We start from the raw sequence: 7,961 nt of genomic DNA, 5'->3' as shown, positions 1-7,961 counted from the left end.
CGTACTCAAACTCGTCCCCGTTAGGGCTGATAATAAGGATGCCGGCTCCTGAGCTGTTTGCCGTGGAGAACCCGTCGGTGTATACTTCCCACACACCGGGATGTGATTCTTCTTGGTATGTGCACTCGGCTAGGAAGTCTGCAAGTGCTTGCCCCTTAATCGACGGCCTCGGCTTGTACTGAATGCCGAAGCCGGATAGCTCCACTTCCCATTTGATAAGTCTGCCTGATTTTTCGAATTTTTCTAAGGCTTTCTCCAATGGCTGGTCGGTTAAGACCGTCACGGGATGTGCGTCGAATTAGGGTTTTAACTTCCTTGCGGCAACGACGACGGCGAAGGCCGCTTTTTCAATCTGTGGGTAATTTCTTTCGGCGGGCAGCAGTGTATGGCTGATAAAGTAGATTGGGTGTTGCTGCTTGTTTTCTTCTCTGACGATTACGGCACTGACCGTGGCCGAGGTAACTGCTAGGTATAGATATAGCGTCTCCCCCAGCGTCGGCCTGGACGGGGGTCGGGAGAGTTAGTAGGTGGGCTTTCAGTTGTTTGAAAGCCGCACTCTGTTCCTCCCCCCAGCAAAAGTCTTTATTCCCTTTCAGCACCGTAAAGAACGGAGTGCTCTTGTCGGCTGACCGAGAAATAAAGCGGGCAAGAGCCGTCATCCTCCCGGTCAGTATCATAACCTCTTTTCGATTCCTCGGCTCCGGCAGGTCTAATATTGCTTTGATCTTCTCTGGGTTGGCATCAATTCCCCTGGCACTGACAAGCACGCCGAGGAACTTGCCGGCCCGGACACCGAAGTTTCATTTCATTGGGTTAAGCTTCATCTTATATTTCCTTAGTGAACAAAATGTCTCGCTCAAATCGGCCAAGTGCTCGCTGTCAGACTTGCTTTTTACAATAGCATCGTCGACGTAAGCCTCGATGTTTCGCCCTTTTTGATCTTGAAACACTTTGTCCACCAGCCTAGTGTAAGTTGCGCCAGCGTTTTTCAAACCGAACGGCATCATTTTATACATGTATGTGCCGTGTATGGTGATGAATGCGCACTTAGGCATGTCTTCCTCGGCCATGAATACCTGATGGTACCCTGAGAAGGCGTCGAGCAGGCTCAGCATAGTGTAGCGTGCCGTTGCGTCAATTAAACTATTTATTCGAGGCAAAGGATAGCAATCTTTAGGGCATGCTTTATTAAGATTTGTAAAATCAACACACACCCTCTACCCCCTGATGACTTCTTCACCATTACAACATTTGCTAGCCACTCAGGGTAAGTACAAGGCATGATAAAGCCCGCCTCTAATAGTTTATCTACCTCGGCCTTGATGTCCTCATCCTTTTCGGCCGAGGAGTTCCTCATCTTACGCTTGACGGGCGAGCGGTGGAGAGTACGTTCGGCTTGTGAACGATCACCTCCCGCTCACGCCCGGCATCTCGGCGGCGAGTACGCGAAAACGTCTTTGTTCTTCCTCCGCAGTCTAGGAGATCGGCTCGAATTTTAGCTCCGGGCCGACACCGACGATTCTACGGTGCGCCCGGGTCAATTTCCACTTCCTCTGCCTGGGCTCCTTCGACCATGCCGACGTTGTTGGTACTCATCGGATCACCCTCCTGTTGTAAGGATGGGCCCTTCCCTTTCTCTGATTTTTTCGCCACTTTGAGGGATTGCATGTTGCACCCTCTGGCAGATACTTGGACATTGACAATTTCGTCTCTCTCGTCCTTTGAGACGAGCTTTTGTGCTTCTCCCCGGTCCGAGACATACATCAATGTCAGGGCCCGGATGGGCATCACAGCATCGGCCTCGTTCAAAGTGACCCGGCTTATTAGGACATTGTAGGCGGACGAACCATCAATAACCACGAACTCAAACCAAACATTTTTGGCCGCATCTGCTTGGCCAAACATCACCGGCGATCGATTGACCCCGGGGTACAGGGCCGGCCGGAGAGAAGTCAGATAGTTTGGTTGGTGCGGGGCTCGGGTTTTCAATCTTCAGACCGAGATTGAGAAAGCACTCCCTGAACATGATGTTTGTGTAGGCGCCTGTGTCAATCAGGCACCTCTTGACCAAGTGGTTGGCTATGTCTAGGTGGACTACGAGAGGGTCACTGTGCGGGGCGATGACACCTTCGTAGTCCTTCTTTCCGATGGTTATATCGGGGACGGTGGAAGCGGGGGTCGCTGTTTTGGGCACAAAGTTGACGGCTTGGTATAGCTCATTCAGGTGCCGTTTGTGCCCATTAGCTGACCCACCGTTCTCGTTTCCTCCGGTTATAACCTGGATCACTCCCATCCTCTGGAATACTAATTTTCTATTCGCCCCGTCGGAGCTTGTTTCTGGGCCTCCAGCTACATACCTGCTGAGGGCCCCCTTTCGGATCAGCTCCTTGATGGCGTTCCTCAGATGCCGACAGTTGTCGGTCTTATGGTCAGGTTGGCCGTGGTAGTCGCAGAATTGGCTAAGGTCGCCGTCCCCCCTCGCCTTGGGGGGCCTTGCCCATTTCTGCCCTTCGTTCTTGCTTAGGGCAAAGATTTCGGCCGGTGATTTAACCAGGGGGGTGAGACCGCTGTACCGCTTTGGGGTGTATGGTCCCGAACTCCCCCCAGCGCCCGCCGAGTTCTGTTTCCTATTAAATCACTCAGGCCGTGACCTATTCATGTCACGGCGTCCTTCATCTACGTTGTCCCGGCGGCTCCTCCTTTCTGGGTGCCCAGCTTCACTGTGGCCTACCCAGGTCCTGTGATAGTCCTCCACCTTTATGGCTCGGTCGGCCATCTTTCTGGCGGAGTCTAGGTTGAGGTCCTCGCACTTGATGAGCTCATTTTTGAACTCGCCTTTCGGCAAGCCTTTCATCAGTGCGAAGGCCGCCTGTTCGGTGTTCAGCTCACGAATCTGCTGAACCTTAGCGTCGAACCTCTTGACGTAGCTCCGGAGGGACTCGTCCTCCCCCTGTCGGATAGTCAGGAGATCTGATGTCTCCACGGCCCTTCGCTTGTTGCAAGCGTATTGGGCTATGAAATTGTCCCTTAGGTCGGCATAACAGTACACCGAGCCATTAGGTAGCCCCTTGTACCAACTCTGGGACATGCCATGGAGGGTCGTTGGGAAGACTCGGCACCACACCTCATCAGGCTGCTCCCATACCGACATGTACGACTCGAAAGCCTCGGCGTGGTCGGTTGGGTCGCTATCCCCTTTGTATGATAGGGGCGGCAGCTTCAGTTTGGTCGGCACCGGGACTTCGAGGACAAAGGCATTGAGGGGCTGTCTGACCACGTGCCGAATGACACGCGGCGATCGGCTCCTCGCAATCCTAGTCCGGCTTCTCTCCCCGTGGCGGGAAGGGCTTCTTGTTGTCCGACTTTGGAGAGTCGGACTTCTTTCTTCATTTCTTCGGGGGTGGCCTCGTTGTTGCCGCGGCGACGCTGTCCTCCCACGAGTGGGGGAAGGACTTTGGTCTGCCACTGGCAACACGGGCTCCGCCGGCGTCCTTGCATGCCCAGCTCCTTGTATTACTTCGGTCAAGTTGTTCGGAGTTACTTTGTGGGCCCTGGTCACCAGTGGAGGCGCTGCCATCACCGTCGTTGTGACAGGGGTGACCGGCGTACCACCCATCAGATCCAGGAACAGCTTCAGTTTGGCTGCATCGACCACATGTCCCATGACAGTGACTTGGCCGGTGGGCAGCGGTGTTTCTGGCTCTCTTGGCATCCCGTACTTCACCGGCTCAATCACTCGGCCGGTGGGGGACTGCCCGATCTCATAATTAAGGAACGTGTCATCCTGGTAGAATTCAGTTTCTACACTCACAAGTTCTGGCTGTTTTGACATCTTCTTAGCTCTTTGAATGGTTTTTTTGGTTGTTTTTGTAAGGTAGGTGACCAGCTTTTAGTATGGATTCCCCACAGACGGCGCCAATTGTTCCGGGTGTAATTTCGGAGCAGTGTTTTGTGACCACGTAAGCTTGTTGAATGGTGTCTTTGTTTGTCTCTTCTTTTCGCTCTCTTTCCTGTTTAAGATGAACAAACTGAGGGCTCGGCTTGGTACCGAGCGTACTCACTCCGACGCTCAAGTCAGTAAACTTAAAGAGGTTAAGTTGTGTGTTACTTGGCAAAGTATATAGTAGAGAGATAAGGGAGTTTATACCAGATTAATAGTGAGTTTTAGGGTGAATTGTGGATTATTGGATCGTTTTCTCAATGAGGATTGAGGAGTATTTATAGACTTTCACCTTTTGTCACGTAGTGGCCAAGTGGCCAAGTGGCTAGCAGGTGGAAAGACTGTTCTACCCTCGGCCGAGGGACCCATGGCGGCCGGTGGCTGGTTGACTCCATGCCGAGAAATTTGGATGTGAGTACGCGGATATGCCTCCGGTGGCTAGTTGCCTAGCCGAGACCCAGTGACAGCCGACGACATTTGAGTCGGAGAGGCTGTCTAATACGTTGACTTGCTGTCTTTTGACTTTGACCTTGCTCAATATGTTGACTCGGTCAGCGGGTGCAGAATATGCCCCATCAGTTGCCCTTTTATCAATTTTATCACATAAAAATAAATAAACATACCAAATCAATCAAAATTAATCATGAAACTTTAGATCTGATGTTCATATCATATATAAAATATTAGGGAAAAATTTCATGCCATAAAATTCATCTTTGCTATTTTTCTTAAAAATAGTCACTATTTATATCATTTTAACCATTAAAATTATAAATCATGCATAATAAATCACTTTTATCTCAAATTTTATATACAATCCGTAAAATATGCATGTGACAACATATTAAAATTTCGTGGCCTCTTGTGAAGTTTAACTAATTTTAGTCATTTAACCTCCGTTTATACCATTTTTATCACATAAAAATCATAAATCATGCAATATTGATCACATTAATTCCAAATTTTACGTACAATAATTAAAATATGCATGTGAGGTCATACTAAAATTTCATGGTTAGAATCGAAGTTTAACTATTTTTAGTTAAAAAATGTCATTTTTTTAATTAAAATGCAATTATTTCACTAAAAATCATTAAAATAAGCAATAATCATCCATAAATCATCAATATGACCTAAAAATATTTTAGAACCAGAGCATATTACATAAAAAAAATTTCGTGACTTTATCCTTATAAATCACAAATTTTAGTTTTTACTTTGTTATCAAATAACTCATAAAAAACAATAAAATGATATGCATGCAACACCAAAGCTCTGATACCAATTAAAAGTTTCTTAAACCCCTATTAAAATTATTTAATAGATTTTATAAATTACTCATTAATTTATCTCTTGGATCTAGTTGCATGCAAGATGATTTTAAACAAAATAAGAAGATTAAGAAGAAAAACAATTCTCCTTACATTGTTGTATGGTTCGAAATAGGGCACCACAAGAGACTCCTTCTCTTATAGATCTTGAGCTATTAGTAAAAGGATGATCCTCCAAAATCTTCAAGTATTAATTATAGAATACCTCCTCTTAGTTGCACCAAGACTATCCCTCAAAACTACAAGTACTATTAACTAGATAATAAGAGTAGTGAATCTTAAATTTTTGATCTAATAAAATTACTCCACACTTAGTAATATATTTGTGATATTAGATCTAAGTACAAATTTTTATTACATAAACTAATTTATGTGAGAAAGTTTAGAGAGATAAGCATACTTGAGTATATTTCTCATCGTCTAAAAATGAGAACAACTTCTACATTATAGAGAGGGGGAGGGACCGGTTTTTGGTACATGGGGTTGTCAAATTTTTCTTCCCAATTTTGCCTTTTGTTCTTTACAAGAAAAGGTAGAATAGGTGTAGGCATCTTTCATGCAATAGGGTCATTATTATGTTCCAATTAGCATAAAATAATCACCCACTAACCCTTACATAAACTGGTTTTGGCTACTTAAAATGGATACCATTTTATCTTTGTCATTTGTCATTTGTAATATGTGTGACATGTGACATGTAACATGTCATTAGGCATAATAATGCATATTTAACAAATTAAATATCATTATATATTAAATAAAATCACATTTAACAAATTAACAAGTAATTGGGAATTACTTGTTAATTTGTTAAATGTGATTTTATTTAATATATAATGATATTTAATTTGTTAAATATGCATTATTATGCCTAATGACATGTTACATGTCACATGTCACACATATTACAAATGACAAATGACAAAGATAAAATGGTATATAAAATGGGGTCACATTAGGTCTAGTTAATATAATCTACAATATTTTGCAATTATGATTAACGAATTACTCTTATCTCAAATGTTTCATAAACAATAATCAATTTTAGTAATATAACATATTAATTACTAAATTGAATCTTATTTAATCACATTACAATAGGATATAATATTCTCTCTTATATATCAATTTGTTCAATTTAAGGATTTAATCAATCTATAACGTCATACAATCGATTAACTTTACAATTGAGGGAATCGTCGTTTAGGTGTGACCTTAAGGGATCAACTGACCACCACCGTCAAACGACAGTAATGTCAAACTCTAGTTATCCAATCATTACGGATTAATGTTGATCAGTTGATTATATATATTGAATCATCCCTTACGTATTCTTATCATGAGTTTCAATAATGTGATCGCACTATTGTTGAGGACACAAACTCCAACAGTGACCCCCTAAGATATAGCTATGTGCAATTGAAAATCCTACATCAATACCTGTCCCTTGGGATCCGACCTTTACTTACCTCTTTACTAGTAGTAGTTTGTGAAGTTATAAATATTTTTTTGGTTGGTAGCTTTTGACGAAGAGTTTAAACCGAACCAAAAATGGCGCAGTTGCCGGGGATGGTCTTCAATTGATTTGATTTTCGTTAATTGTTTTTAGTTGTGTCTTTCTTTACCTTGGAGAAGTCAATATTCTCAAGGTTGTTCTAATTATTTTCAAGTTGTTTGATATTTTGCATGACTAGGAGATCACAAGGTAATTTATTACCTATTGATTCCGAGATTGAAAGGACCTTAACCAACAATAGAAGACTTTCTAGAGGTACTTCAAGAGTTGTAGGTATTGGTGAGATTGTGGACATTCAAACAAATAACATTGAGTTTGTCAACCCTTTTGCAAAATAAGGAGAGGATAACCCAATTCAAAACCCACCACAAAATCAACCTACAATGCCTAAATTTTCATCACATTCCGTACCAACCGAGGAGAACCTACCAAACGGTACTCCTACACCACCACATTTAACCGGTAATTTTATTACCAAGTCTGAATTCATACAATTAGTTGAGAGAAGCCAATTTGGAAGGATGCCTAGTGAATACCCTCATTCACATATGGAGACTTTTGGTGACTATTGTGATGCAATTTCTCAAACCGGAGTTACTTAAGACCAAATCCCATGGGTATTGTTTCCTTTTTCTTTGATCAGTACCGCAAAGCAATGGTTGAAGAGCCTAGACAAGGCTACCCTTAGTATTGATTCATGGAAGAAGTTAGCACTTTCCCTCTATACGAAATTCAATCCTCCGGAGAAGACTAATATGTTGAGAGCCCAAATCACCGGGTTCAAGCAAAGGGATGAGGAATCATTATATGAAGCATGGGAGAGATTTAAGGACACTTATCGTTCTTGTCCACACAATGGACTTAGTGAGTGGTTCCTTGTGCAACAATTTTGGAACGGTCTATATGAAGACTCCCGCAATATTCTTAATATGGGATCTAATGGGATGTTTACCGAAGTTGATGATAATCAAACATGGGCAAAAATCGAAGAGGTGGCGGTTCATAATTCCCAATATAGTAGGCCTCGAAAGGCCACAAGAGGAGGAAAGGATGAGGTAGATTCCATCACTCAATTGGGTGCTCAACTAAGTGCTCATATCGACACCATCAATTTGAAGTTTAAGAAGGCCATATCTAAGCTTGATGAAGCTTCCGAATCACCCAAATAACATGT

At 43.3% G+C, this 7,961-nt stretch overlaps 1 non-coding gene across 1 annotated transcript; it reads right to left on the bottom strand.

The window, feature by feature from the left end:
* Positions 1 to 7,542: 7,542 nt before the first annotated feature.
* Positions 7,543 to 7,649, bottom strand: LOC141645149 (small nucleolar RNA R71). Its single transcript, XR_012544736.1, has one exon. It is a non-coding gene; the product is annotated as a small nucleolar RNA R71 (small nucleolar RNA).
* Between the last annotated feature and the right edge of the window lie 312 nt (positions 7,650 to 7,961).

Source organism: Silene latifolia, chromosome 2 (assembly GCF_048544455.1).
Source record: "Silene latifolia isolate original U9 population chromosome 2, ASM4854445v1, whole genome shotgun sequence".
NCBI classification, from domain to species: domain Eukaryota; kingdom Viridiplantae; phylum Streptophyta; class Magnoliopsida; order Caryophyllales; family Caryophyllaceae; genus Silene; species Silene latifolia.
Note: the sequence above shows the minus strand (reverse complement) of the source record. Positions and strands in the feature narration are given on the sequence as shown.